This window comes from Haliaeetus leucocephalus, unplaced genomic scaffold, assembly GCF_000737465.1.
Source record: "Haliaeetus leucocephalus isolate CR32 unplaced genomic scaffold, Haliaeetus_leucocephalus-4.0 Scaffold339, whole genome shotgun sequence".
Classification (NCBI taxonomy): domain Eukaryota; kingdom Metazoa; phylum Chordata; class Aves; order Accipitriformes; family Accipitridae; genus Haliaeetus; species Haliaeetus leucocephalus.
In genome coordinates this window covers 10,142,308-10,157,297 of record NW_010972775.1, presented here as the reverse complement: position 1 = coordinate 10,157,297, position 14,990 = coordinate 10,142,308, and the positions used below count along the sequence as shown (strand labels likewise).

The window sequence follows — 14,990 nt, the reverse complement described above, 5'->3', positions numbered from 1 at the left end:
AGCCAGAGTCTGTGGTACAGTGCTCCACTAAATTATCAGCGCTCGTTAGTAAAGATCATTAATGCCATCTTACAGACAGAGAAATCAACAGCAGAGCCAGCAACAGAAACCTTTCGTCCTTCTGATCTAATCACCAGCTTTTCCCAGAATTGTTCTGAATCTGAAAAATTCAAGCAGGGCTGTTCAGGACACAGATAGCAGCTCTGGAGTGAAGACAATCCCTTTGTCGTAAAGTAATTTCTTCTCATTTAAAAAAAATAATCTCCATTTGCTACTAAAACAATTTCATCTCAAAGAGGGCTCAATCCATAAACTCCAACTGTATGACTAATAAACACACTACAAAATAATAAGGATAGAAATTAGCATTTATATAGCCTGAATCTTTTAAAATAAAGACTATGCATGCTTTATACGGTATTTTATATTTCCAAAGCAAAAGAAGTTAAAATGAATTAGACTTCAAAATACTCCTATGAGCTGAGTGAGCTTAACTCTATCTTACATACTGGAAAGCAGAGAAAGAAGGAATAAAATTTTACCCCAAAGCTTTACAGAGCTGGAGCTGGAACACAGAAAGTATAGCCGAGCCCCAGACCAGGCTGCACCTACAGCACAGTGACTGAATGAAATTTCAGGCACGCACACGTTCAGGCAGCACATATACAGTCTGCATGGCCTCCAAACGCCTGCTGAGGCCCTCAGTAAATGCTATGCAAGGGAAGCAAAGAAATATGCACAGAAAAACTATTTGTGGTTTCTGTAGCCTAAAGGTCCTCCAGAAGATCTGGGATTCTGTTTCTGAGATGGTAAAAAAAAAAGCTGCTGCTGAAATTACGAGGCTAAATTACAGACCACGTTGTTACTCTCAAGCTGTTACCTATCTTCCAAAACCATCGCCAAGCCCCCAGATAAGAGCACAGCTCCAGTGCGTACTTCGTGTTGCACAAAGACGTAGGCTAAAGGAGCCTCTGGTTACGTTGCGCATCTCCGGGACAGCCAAGGTGGGATTCACTTAACCGAATAAAGGCATCGGTTGAAGCAGATTTTCCACATTTTGGTAAAGGAAATAAGTTGAAATGGCTGATTTGAGTGCTGATTTAAATTTAATAGGAAAGCGTTAAGAAGATCAAAGCAACCTAATTTTATGTTCTCAACTTCCATTTAACACATGCGATAGGTGCGAATGACTACAGCACAGTTCACACATTCACATACACCAAGCTGTCAGTCTCAGGGGGGAGGTTGTGGGAAAGCGTAACTATTCAGCTTGATACCGGGTTGTGTGTTGTCCAGGTTACAAGGACTGAACCGCCAGAGATCCCAGCCTTGGCCACAGCAAAATGAAAACACCCGCCGATGAGACCTCTTGTTACAGTGGGCATCAAGGCTGCTGCGCACGCTCCTCAGGGAGGTCTGTGGTGCCTGGGATGGCTTGCAGTAGCGATGAAGATTTCCAGCTGGGGAAGGAAGAAGACACGCTCTTGCTTCTTCCCTGTTCCCCCTCCCACAGTCCACCGGCGGTGGACAGACGTGCACAAGGGACAGCCCGTAGCAATGCACATCAAGCAGTGGCGTGAGTTATATGGATGCTCACGGTCAAGAAGAGCAGCGGAAGGACGTGGGAGAGGTCCAACCAAATGCATAAGACCTAGGCTTAAATGGGACAACCGACAACAAACAACTTTCCTCTCACACAGACAGTTCCTGCAGCGAGTCAAAAACAGAGAACAATTTCTTCATAGGACTGGCATAGAACTGCTCTCTCTCTTATTCCTCCTGCGCTCTTTCAAATAGGAAAAAAAACCCCAACCAACCCATGCCATTCTAAAATATGAAACTTCTGGTCTGATTTCAGGAGCTGCCTAACACAGGAGATGGACAACAACATAACAAGCTTTTCATTTGTAGATCACCACCTCTTTTTCATGTATTAAATATCATTAAATATATGAAGACTCGGGAAGCTCAAGTCCTACAAAATGCAGCCTCTCATGATTAAGCTTATTTTTAGCTTAGTTCCCAAAGTACAAAAGGCTCTCAGAAAACAAAGTAATGCAACCTCAGCACTACAGAGTTCTGGCAAAACTGTTAACAAAAAACTAACCTCTGTTGCCAAGAGAGGAACACTGAAATAAAGGTGTCTCATTCTAACTGTCACATCCCTGAAGGACATGTGTGAAAGCATGGAAAGCGCACGCTGGTTTTGCAGTCCCTCGTCCCTCCTTGGGAGCTGAGGAGCGGTAGGAAGCACTAGGCTCTTCAGAGCACTGCAGAGGAGGGACCTCCATGTTTTCAAAGACAGTAATGAAAAGATGAGGTTGAAATAATCTCTCTAAGAATAACCTTGCTAATTAGCCTAGAGTTTCCTTCCCCCACGTCATAAGATACGATTGCTGCCATCTCTTCTGCAATGAGTATGTGTGTTTGCAGCAGCTACGGCAACCGTGAGAAACAAAGGGCTCACTCATGGTCTGCAGTGGAGTCCTCTCGCATCGCCCTGCCAGCGCTCCATCCACGCTCAGACCCGCTCTTGTCTTCAAAAGTACATTAGTCCATTGTTTTGCTTTAACACACTGGAGTGGCCATCCTCTAGCATATTATTCTTTCTGCTTTTTGGCAGAGAGAAAGGAAAACACAACAAAACACCCAAGATCACACTCGACATTTGAAGGAGGAGAAAGGACAGCATAACACAACACCCCAAACACAACAGCAGCAGGGGATGAGCAGTTACTGCCACAGAGCCAGGGAAGACTTGGCATATAGATGTCCTACCGCAGGCAGCAAGATACTTAAAGTCTTTCAAAAACGAGGGTGAGGTAGTCCTGCCAGGCACCTCTGTCAGCTCAGCAGAGGGTTCTTTCATGTCATTAAACTTTAAAGAAACAAAATGTGGTGAGAATTATTTTTAATGGTTTGGTAAAAGCAATGGTCCCTCTAAAATATAACCTCTGCTTCTGCCAAATCAAAATTTCATAATCAGGCTGCATTGAAAACAAAACAAAGTAACAAAAAGCAAACCAAAACAAAGGAAAAAATTCCCAGAAAACACAAGTAAAAACACCCTGAGTTCTTTCTCAGGTATAAATAACACCTTTGGAGTTATTTTTAGTTAAATCATTAGCCCTCAACCTTTGACCTGACATTTTGAGCACTCAACATGTCACCAGTCAGAAAGAAAAGCTATAATTAAAACTTTCACCCAATGAAACAAGTAAGTAGGGCAACAGCATTATGTGTGACACCACTTTGCAGCCTGATGCCACAATCCATTATCTATGCAATACGTCATCTTCTTGGAGCTTTTTCTCTGAATAAAGCACATAATTAGATGATTTTAAAATTAAGATTACTTCTGAATGGAGGGAACATTTTAATGATGCTTTTACAAAGACAAATGAGGGAAAGCAAGCTGTGAGATGAGAAGGTGGAGGAGTCCTCTTTCGCCCAAAGGTGGATAAGGATTGCATCCTAGGATACAGAACTACATTGTAGTGATAAGATACTAAGCCAAATTATCTTGAAAAGAGGTGTTTAACCCCTGCAGACTGAAACAGATTGACTGGGAGCAGTTTACCATTCATGGAAACACAAAGTATTATGTTCAGGCATCAATCAGGATCACATTCAGCTTTTGCCATTTCTGAAAAGTGCAGAAGAATAAAGGAATGACAAAACCAAAATAAAACTTCAGTTTTAAGATGACAGGCCCAAGCATTTCACAAGCTGAAATGTGAAATGATAGGCTGAGATTGCTTGCAGCAGCAGGGGACTTGATTCAGAAATCTTCCATATCCATTCTCTCAGAACTATACTTTAAGAGTCATGTGAGGGTAACAGCTAGTTCTTGTCAAATAAAAGAACAGTAACACACTATGGAATAAATAATCGATAATTTAAAATAATGTTATCTATCACAAAAATAATGCTGATGTCTAATTTTGAAAGGTAATATTCAGATGCTGTATCCAAGCCATACACAACTCCACTCCTTACAACAAGTAACGGCCATAGAATGAGCAATAAATGTCACTAATTTTTCATATCATAATTCCAGTAAAGGACAGAAACAGATTTGTACTTAGGCTGGTAAATTTTAAAGACAATTTTGCTTCACCTACAAAATTCTGTTGACAGGCAGTATGTTTATGAGGAAACTCTCTGACAGAGTGCCAAAACAGAATAGATGTAGACTTACCTAACTCCTGGAAGCTTGAGATTACAACCTACATTCCAGCAGGGTTTGTTTTCTGCTTTGAAAAACCACTGCAAAATTCAACACTGAAGATGGCTTCTGCTCAAAGGAGGTTCAGCACTGGGGGAAAAAAGAGTGCTACGAACTGACTTGAGATACCTTACACACAGAAAAGGGTTTTGCAGAATACGAATGAAATGACAATGCACAAGAAACCAGAAAGTGCTTTAAAAAAAATAATCTTGTTTTCAAGATGTGATAAAAACCCCTTTGTTGAGGATGTGCATATATCTTAATGCAGTACTTTTAATAGCATTGGCTACTACTAACTTTAAATTCTATATTTCATAGAAATCTAAGGGAGATGCTTTCAGAAGGGCTCAGAATGAAGGAAACACTACTCCCATGAGGTCACAGCTGTCAGCCGCAGTGGAAGCAAGAGCAAGACTGTCACTGGGCACCTTCCATGTGTACAGAGTACTGCAACAACACTGACTAATCATTGACAGCTGTCATTATCTAAGGCAGCTTTAAACTATTTCAGTTGACCAATGGAAAAATTAAGGCAAAAAAGAAAAAACAGTGCAAGAAATGAAACATTAAATTTACTAACATTAAATGCAGAGTTGTCAATTTTCAAACAATTTTTATTCCTTAAGATCACTACACCCACTTAAGCTGGTTTCCTCAAAAACCAGAACAGCTTACTGCATCACAGTCATTATTTCCACAGCAAACTGTCCAAACAGATCAGGATAATCAAGACATACAGACTGAAAAATCCCTACAGATATCTGTTTACCTTCTTCCTCTATACCAATATAAAATCCCTCTCTGAAGCAGGAACACTAAAACAGTTAAAAACCTATCCATCAATAAGCATTTCGAAGGGGATTAAAGAAGCCCAGAGCTATTCAATTTGATCATCAAAGCACAACATTGTTTTTGTGGGTTTTTTGCTTCCTATGACTGATGCATTAGATGTATCACTTGATCTTGTCTTTCAGACTCCTGACTCCACAGCAAATAATGTCAGAGATGTATATAAGCACACACACCACAAAAACATCAGCCTAGGAAAACAAATAAAAGGAACACACAATTATCGACATCAACCTCAATACTCCTATCAATCCATTCATACCCAAGCCACCAGCACCTCTACCTGGCAAAAGTGTATCATTAACAGCTGATTTTAAAAGATTCTGATATGGACTTTGAACTGCTTGCCTGTCGATGAACTACTTCAAAGTTGAGTTGTCTCAATGCCACATAACATAGATGAGATTGGCAGAAAAGACCAGAGTGATATATCCTTAATATAAAATGAAGAGACCAAATAACAGGGCAATTTGATGAGAACAGGAGTAATTACTTTGCCTTTGATCCTAAATCTTCTGCGTTTCTTAACCCTGAGGACACTGCCAAGGTGCTGATGTTTTTAAGGAAGCTTCTTGTCAGGGTGGTTTGAAGGCCACCACCTTCAGGACATCTTCTCCCCTCACTGCTCCAGTGTTAAGAGGTTCAATTAAATTTAATGCCTTTTTTTTGTGCAGTCGCTACTGGTTTCTTTTCTTCTTTTGGAATAACAGGTTTAGGTTATGGCAAAGGGCACCAACCCCATGGCATATGACAGTTTCATTTTTTATTTAAATCCAAACAGCACAAACTGCTGCTAAAGGTCTGATCCTGTGATTTCAAACATTGAAATCTCCTACTGCTTCAATGCAAGAACAAGAACATAATAAATATCTTTTATTTAACCTAGCAGCGACAGTCTGGTCTGCTTTATCTCACTGCTGTTCCTCTACTGCAGTTCTGTGGTAATAAGGTAGACTTGTAAGCCTGAAATTGCTTTACGTTTTCAAAACAGCGAATTTTGAATGATCAAAGAACCTGACACAAACTCCCAGGGAAGGAACCTGTGACTCAGGGAATGTTTGCGATAGATCCTGTTCTCAGCATACACACATAATTACCACTAACATCAGCATGCGTCGTGCCCATCAGAGACAGAAAAGGAACTTAGTGATATGCCATCCTACAGCTGAATTACAGCAGCAGGAAAACCAACTCAAGAAAATAACTTAACAGCTAATGACATTGTCGAAAGGTCAGATAGGATTCATCCTGAAATGCCAGCATGTTTGAAGTCTTGCTGTACTTCCATTAGCTGCAGCTACTTTGAGAGCCATAGGATTAACCAGGGGCCAACACAAACTTAAGTGACATGTTTTACACCCTACATCATAAAGCAGATTTTGAAACTATGCAAGGATACACATGCATACATGCAGCTGACATGATTAAGTGTCTCCAGCAATGCAAACATAACTCTGACCTAAGTAAGCATCCTATTTTTTGCAATCAATCTCTCTGCATCCCCATTGCATATTTGTGACAGCATATGACCAAAATAACCTGCAGTATCTACAGTCTAAACATTCACACATCTTTGTATCTGAGAGCATGACTAAACAAATCTGTTTAATAAAGATCAGTTCCCCCCCATGAGGCAGCTGTAACAAAAACAAGAGCACAAAAATTTTACCAAATAGCTTCCTCATTGATAAGATGAAATAAAGGAAGTTTACACAATGGGCTGAAAATAAGCAATGCGGAAGTGCTAAATATCATTGTAACTGCTTTATCAATATTCCCAAATAACTTAAGTATTGATGTTATAGAAATAGAGAAATACATTTAATACTCCACCCATTCCAAACAGCTTATTCAGTCTTGGAATAATTACCAACGGAAAAGATTTTAAACTCCTTTCTTGTGAAATCCATCAGCTTTCACCAGGTATCAATACAAAGTTAAGAGTTCTCTGTAGTATCGAATGTTTTGTGAGCTTCACAGAAAGCAGCTTGATTAACTTAACAACAAATTTAGGAAGCGACTTCCCAGCTGCAGAAGGCCAGCCCCAGCAGGCGAAAGGGAGCACTGTCTTCAAGGGACTGGGCATCTTCCAACATAGGAAAGAGGATGCATAGCAGACGAATGCAGGGAAAAGACTAAAGCAACAGGAGGACAAATCCATGGTATAAGATGAAATGATAAGGTTTTGCACAACTCATCTGAAGGCTCACTAAATAGGTCTGACTTCAATAGATGTTGAAATAAATAGAGTGTTTCCTAAAAATACCAGTGATCGTAAACTTGAAGCCAAAATACGTCCATATTTTTTTTTCCTGGAACACTCTTTTTTCAGCACGAAATGTGGTTTGGGAGAGCTAGGAGGATTTTTTCTGCAGAGCTCACCAGCCTGTGCTCTTCCCAACGCCTGCCCTCCCCAGCCCCCTGTCAGGGTAGGTCCCACGTTCACTCTTTGGCAGTCGTGCTCCACTTCGGTGTGACGCTTCCATTGTTACAGTTTTTTGCTTTTCTAAAAGACCCGAAACTGCTTTTTACACTTACCCTAAAATGAAAGGCAGCTCTAAACCACCCCCCAGCCCTGGAAGGTTTAACACGAGTCAGTGCAATATATTTAGCTTCACCTTTGCCTAAGTGCGGTGTTGTGTGGCAGCAAACACGGCTGTGCATGTTTGGCAGCACTTGTTCAGCGCAAAGGCCTTTGAAATTCAGCCCAGGGTGTGCAGCATCTGTTAGGAGCCATTATAAAAACTGGCAACTCTACAAACCCAGGATTTGCTTTTCAAATAGAAGTCATTGGACTGTTCAATAAGTAAATAAATAAGAATTCATTCGGCAGTTTTCTAATGCCCTCGGACTGATCGAGAACAGCAGCAGCCAGGTCCGGGCAGCCTTCCCAGCACCTCTCCCATCAAGGGCAGGAGGCAACATCTTGCCCTTCGTCAACCTTCTGAACAAACTATTTTAATCACAAAGTTCTCTGCAGCCCTAAGTAAGTTCCGTTAGCCCCTGTTTCTGGATTTGGCTCTCAGCCTCCTTACCATGGGAAAGCACCCCGTTTTGTCCTCTTACTTGCCAACTGCTTCCTGCAGCCCATGTAACACAAGCACGTCTTTCCATTCCCTTTACGGAGCTGCTGAGCCCCTTTCCCTGGGAGGTCACCTTCCTCTGGAGAAGTCTCCCTTGCAACCAGGCAGCACCGATAAATGCCAGCCCAGTGCTCTACCTTCACCTGTATCGCAGGAAATCCCTTTTCCCTCATTTTTAAAGTTTCCTTCTTGCAGTGCTCCTCTGCGCAGCGGGCACAGCCCCTCCTTCCCCGTGGAGCTACATCATCCTGGCGTTCCCCCCGCCGAAGCCTCCAAATTCACTTGCATTGGCACATCCCAAAAGGTGCGGCCTGACACAGATAATTATTTTTTCCACCCTCAAAGGGCTGTTGTGTGGATTAACAAGGTAACTTTTGTAAAACACCCAGAATGTGTAAAGTGCTATGTAGGCGCTAAGGATTATTATTAGAGACTAAAGTGCTTTGAACTATTCTGTGGCGATGTGATGGGGTGGCGGGGGTGGGGAAAAAAAAAAGAAAAAGTGAGTTACTAGTGCTATGCCCCAGGAGCAAGCATCACTTCTTGTGCAGAAAAGCCAGCCAGCCACATTTCTTGGTCTGTTCCACCTGCACACCCTGTACCTGTCAGTTTATTTTGACTATCTGGATCTAACATGCTCTGACCTGACACATCCTGGTCTTCACAGATGCCACTCGTTAACAATTCAGAGAATTGTTCAGCTGCACTTTGAGCCACAACAATTGCTCTCAACTAAGCGCTAAATTAATTCTTTGTAAAATCATTCATTTTTAATAGGCATGAGACACTAGTCCAACAAACCATGCTCTTTAACCACATTTCTAAATATATTTCCAGTATAACTGGTTTTTTAAGCCTAACAGCATTTCTCACTGACATCTTCCTTAGTTGCTGGAGAAAAAGAGGATGTTCTGAGCACAGGACCGGGGGCTGGAAGTTCAGCGCCTGGGGCCAGCTCTGGCCTGATCCAGGCATGGTCACAGCATACCATCTCTGCCTTACTTGTCTCCTATACAAGCAGAAACTGATATACCCTTATTAGAGGAGACGCTGGTGAATGCTTGTAGAGTGCCTGGAACACATGAAGCTTTCCGTGAAAGCAAACGTTATTATACAATATACATTACCTGGCACAGAGACCCCTTAATGCTGCAGAAAGTGAAGGCATACAAAGTACAGCATGTTAATTTTTGTACATTGAAAACATACTAGCTTTGGGAGAATGTTACCGGGAAACCCATTTAAGAGCTGCACTATCAATTACATATTCTATTCTCACATATTTTATTGTCAAGCTGGTGTGATCAAGTCAGCAGACACTGGATCAGGATTTTTGATTCAGGAGCTCTATGCCCTGCTTTTGCCGCCTTGGTAAACTCGCCAAAGTTGCTCTCCCACTCCCCATGCCTGTTTCAACTTACAAAATGGAAATAACGATACTGATCTCTTCTGTAGAGGACTTCGAGATCTGCTCACGGGAAGTGCCAAACAAAGGTGAAATATTACTATTACACAAAACCTGAATTCTCTTGAGTGTTCTGGCTGCAAACTCAGCCACTCTGAAACACCTCAAGTTCTTAAGCATCTTTTGGTCCTCTTCAACAACAGCTTGGTAAAAACGTTCTGCAATACTCTCAAAACCAGCAGGTGTATTTTGGGGTTTTTTTTAAACTAGCAAATTGCACCACTTGCCATTTTAATTGTACCCAGGAAACACAGCTCTTGACTGTAAAAATGGCAAAAGGTGAAAAGATAATGAATTGACGGTAACATCTCTCGACACATACAAATGAAGAAAACCGAGGTCAGCACATGCTGCAAAATCATGACAGATTGCACTCCAGAGGAGCACAAAGATGAGCCAGCACTATGAAACTGATTTATCTAGGGATTAGTCAGAGGTCACTCCTGCAATAGTTTAGGAAAGCTCATTGCTTAGCTACCAGCAGGACACCTCACATGAACTTTATCTTCCAGCTACGACCATATTTAACCCTTTTGTTGCCTAAAAATAATCACTGCTGAGACAAGTAGGTCCCTGATGTTACGTCGAGTACCCCGTCTGCTGTCTTGTACCCGCAACATCACAAAATGTCAGACCCCAAGTATAAGAGACTATTCCAAAACAATCCATTCTCACCAGAAAGGACAATTTCCCTTTTCATTCTAACTTTTAACAACAGAGCCCCAAAAGTACCATCTCTTTTCAAGATAAGTATTTCATTTACAAAGTCATGTGTCAAAGCTGTAAGTCAAAGGCGGCTGTTGTATGTTTGTACGGTACCACCATGCAGGCTCTCGTTTCATAACCAGATGCAGATCCATGATGGGTTGTTAATCACCCCCCTCCTGACTTCTGTCAGGGGAGAACAGAATATCCATTTATCACTTGGAAGCAAAGCAGCAGCTGATCAAACATGCATTTTTATAAGAGGACATCATCTTGGGATGCCTGGGATAACGGGAGACTGTCAGTCAAGGTGCTTTCAAAACACCTACTCAACAGCTCACCAAGCTTCCTTTTGAACAAAAAGCGATAGAAGAAAATCTTCCTGTACCTGAGAGCCATCAGACACATGCCGAAAATCTGACAAAACAGAGAGGCAGCCTGCTCATTAAAGGTAATTCAATGAATAGGATACACGCTGACATTGAATAAATCATTATACTTTGTCCAAACAGAAAAGCAAAACTTTGGAGACTGAGGCTTTAAACACTGTTGCTTTCCATCCTGGTATTCATGGAGTTTTATATGGATCTCATCAGTATGTAATTCTGTTTGCAAATGTTACTTTCAACTTCCACTTTGCTAGATGACTTTACTAATTAATCAGAAGGAAATCTCCAAGTTAATCTATTAAATTGAAAAGCACTGAACTCTGCTGTATCTGTCATCAACCACAGGTAGGTTGGAACAAACCAGACCAACAAAGTGCTGATTAAAAAATACATTATCTTAATTACTGCAGTATACCCTTACTAGGCAGGAGTGATTTAGAACTTCTTTCCCCAATAGTGTTAAGAGACTGATAATCATAAGTCTCATACATTAATGCAATTCTTAACAGTTTCAAGAGTATAATCATCAACACCTCCTCTTATTGCAAACCATAGAGTTAAAAATGGAGTCTTCTACTGAACATTACAAAGAAAATGAGCTGCACCTGCTGATCGTTATGATTCCTACTGAGGATGTAATGCTCTCAAAAAAACCAAACCCAAATACTTGCCAACTGATGCTTTGCCTCAATTTTCACAGTTACCACAGAGGGTAATTGTGAAGACTGAACTTCTTTTTTGTTAATAATTTGGAAATGCTGACTTACAAAAGTGGTATGAATTGCAGTTCAAAGGGTTCGACAGATGCAAACACCCGCACGCTGACGTTGTGGTTTATATTTCTGAGACAAAAATAAGTTCTTCAGTAATAATTCACCTCCTTTTAAATCGCTCGTCTGCCTTAAACCTTGTCCCGACCCTGTATACATTCGCCCAAATGACGCAAGCTATCCATGAGCAATACATTGCCTATCCACGAGAAGAGAGAGACCTCTGAGCGCAGGTCCCAGCTCTTTCCAAAAGCACAGCTTGTTACAGCTCTTCCTTCAGGAGCGCGGCAGCCCCCAAACGGCTCTGCACGAAGCCCTGTGGTGGGGGGGAGCCCCTCGGACAGGTCCCCGTCGGAGCTGGGACACGGGTGGACCTCTGCCCCCTTGGACAGAGGAAGAGATCTGCTCTGCAGCCCTTCCTTACACCTGCGGTCTGGAGGATCATACAACCCGAACCAATAAAGTTGTCGGCAAGTTGGAGGCGTACATAACCCTAAGTCTAACACAATTTAAATGCAGTTGTAAAACTAGTTCATTGCTTATTTTGGGCACAGCAGAGGAAAGGTGTTGGAGATGAAGCCGTCTGTGCAGAGGAGTGGTAGGAGAGATGGAGAGAGAAAAGGTAAAGGCACAAAGATACAGATGAGGAGGAGGGAATAGAAGGGGAGAGTGGAGGAGGGGCAGGGAAAAGAAAAAAAAAAGAAATAATAATCCAAAGTGAGATTAGTCTTAAAAGAGCTGTCCACATTTTCCTGTGCTGAAAAAGACAAGAAGCTACTGAGCAAACAGTAATCACTTATTTATTGTCAGCTATGGATAAAAATGAGCCATATTCCTTTTCACTAACCCTCCACTGGAAACTGGTGGCAGAACTGCTGTTTAAAGAGGAAATAATGGATGCCTAAATGGGCACACCACTTCACAGCCCATACATACCACACCATTTGGCTCTCTATGCAGAAAATGTCACACGCGAAGGTATCTTTATGTCCTGCTTTATACTGCAGTTAACCCCAAACAGTTGCTGAATATCACTTTTCGTGCGCAAGCCAGATGTGAGCTCCATCCCTGTCATTCCAGCAGCCAACATTTTTGCACTGTATTTTTTCTGAAGACGCAATGCAAATATTTAGTGTACAATCACTAGCTTTCCTGATTGCTGTCATGGGGCACTTTCTTTGGCTGAAGAAGACCACAGAGATCATTTAGTTACAACCACGCACATGGAAGGAGTTTCTCAGCCACAGCAGATTAAGTAATGAAGCTGGCAAGAATGAATTCTAAATCATTAAATTATAAATTAACAAGAAGACTTAAAGAGTAAATATTTAGAGGAGCTCACTGAAGCCTTATGGATAGAAGCATGTCGAGAATCATGATTAATTACTCCAGTGATCATTTAAACATGGAATTAGGAAAGATTAGAAACAACAGAAAAATAAAACTCACCAATTACATGCATAAATATAGATTAATGCCATATGAGTAGCTACCATATGAATATTCAATGCAATTATTAAAGAGTTAAAGAAACAGTCACAGACAATCTGATTTTCATTTTTAAATAAACAGCTACAGAAATATAAATCTGCACATTTTTTTCTTTAACTTCATAATCCAGGAGTAAAAGGTGATTTGTTCAGAGTGTAGAAAGTATCACTGAAGTTAAAGGGCAGGACAACTGATTAAGGAATTAGAAACAGCATTAGAAAACTAAATTCAATGAGCAAACCCAGTATGTCCAAATCACAGAAAAAGTTCTTAAAAACAAACAAGCCAAAAAAAAAAGATAGAAAAGGAAATAAACATTGGGAAACTAAATAAACAATGAAATTGTTAATTCAGGTTAGAGGAATTTTTTTCATTCTCATTGTGTGTTCAGATTTCATTTTGCACCTATGGAAGTACTGTCAGTTATTCGTAAAAGAATAACAAAATTTTTATAACATGTTGTAGACAAACAAATGAATTAATTCATTAATGCAAAAGGATTATTTCAGATTATTTCCAGGCTTCTATAATTTCTCATCATTTGTTTCAAGAAGGAACTTCTACCACATCTTATTTGTTGTTATTCAGGACAGCACAATTGCTGGAGGGCATAGTGAGAGCTGAAGAGCATGCAATTAACACAAAAAGGGAAAACCACAGCAGAAACTCTAGCCAAAATCTCAGCCCCCTCAGTCTTCCTCTGACAGCAGAGAATGCAGATGGTGGCAGATAGAAGTCTCCACTGCACAGGCTTCAGCTAACAAGCACCCAGAATACAGGTGATCCAGCAATTTGAAATTTCAACACAGGTAAGAGGTAAGCCTGCTTCAGACAGTGGTTACAGGCAGCCAGTGGAGAGAGATCCCCCTCCACTCTCTTTCTTCCACTGGTTAACATTAAGAACAAAAATTCTGGGAATTTGGATTATATCCATCACCGACATATAATTGCAGCTCACTGTACCGTGCCTCAGATGTAAAATAACGCTAATAAATTCTTGTTTTGTAGACCTTTTAGAGGGACTTGAGTAGCAAGTCTGTTGAAAACAACAGGGATCTAGATCTAAAACAACAGGGATCTAGACTGAAAGAGCCACAATACAGATGTGACTGTTGTAACACACAGTTTTGCCTTTATACTCCCATAATAGATTATATGTCTATTTTCTTAGCAGAAAGTGAGGTGAATACCTCTCCCATCCAGCAGTGCAGATGTACAGTATTTTTGAATCATTGGCTATTTTGCAATTACCCTAAGTCATGAAATGTTGCACTGTACCATACCGTTTTCTTTTGAAATTATCTATTACATGGGAATCATGAATCACCATATTCACGTACGCAGCTGACTAACTTCACAGCGTATGGAGCATTTTATTCATTCTAGCTCTCACATGGATTCTTAAATGAACAGATAGCTAATTTCAAAGATGAACACTTCATCATTTTCAACCCATTGTCCCCTTGCCTCCCCCTCCCACAGTACGGCTTGAGGGCCATCGCAATTTATCCAGAGCCCTGCCACTGTTTTACTTGATTAATTTGATCATGGGCTGTATTGTCAACACAGAAAACTGATTAAATAGCTCGCAGCTAACCAATGAGGATACCAGGGACCATCTTGTCAACCAAAGACCACACAGTAGACCAAAAGATCTTTATCCTAGAAACAAAATATTTCAAAAGCTCCTCAAATTGGCAGGCTCTTGGGGTGAAGGGGAAGAAGTTTTTAATAACCACTCACCTTGGGTGACAAGTCCATTTTCATGCAATACTTAAAGAAATGAGGATTACCTGCGCAGCTGTTACAGTGTCCTTAGAGACGCTGTTTTCACATGGTCTATGCAATCGTCCCTCTGCTCCCTCTTAATTCTAGTCAACAACAGCCACAGGCAGATTATGTAGCTGGGACTTGACCGACATGACTAGGAGCCTATAATAGCACTCATAAGCCAAGTGATTTTTTTTCTGTTGTCAGTATCATATATAAATACAAAACAGTTAAGAA

At 40.9% G+C, this 14,990-nt stretch overlaps 1 protein-coding gene across 1 annotated transcript in view; it reads right to left on the bottom strand.

Annotated features, from left to right (window-relative positions):
* The window catches only part of MYO5A (myosin VA (heavy chain 12, myoxin)), an 85,294-nt gene that overhangs the window by 60,677 nt on the left and 9,627 nt on the right, over nt 1-14,990 (bottom strand). The window lies entirely within an intron of this gene.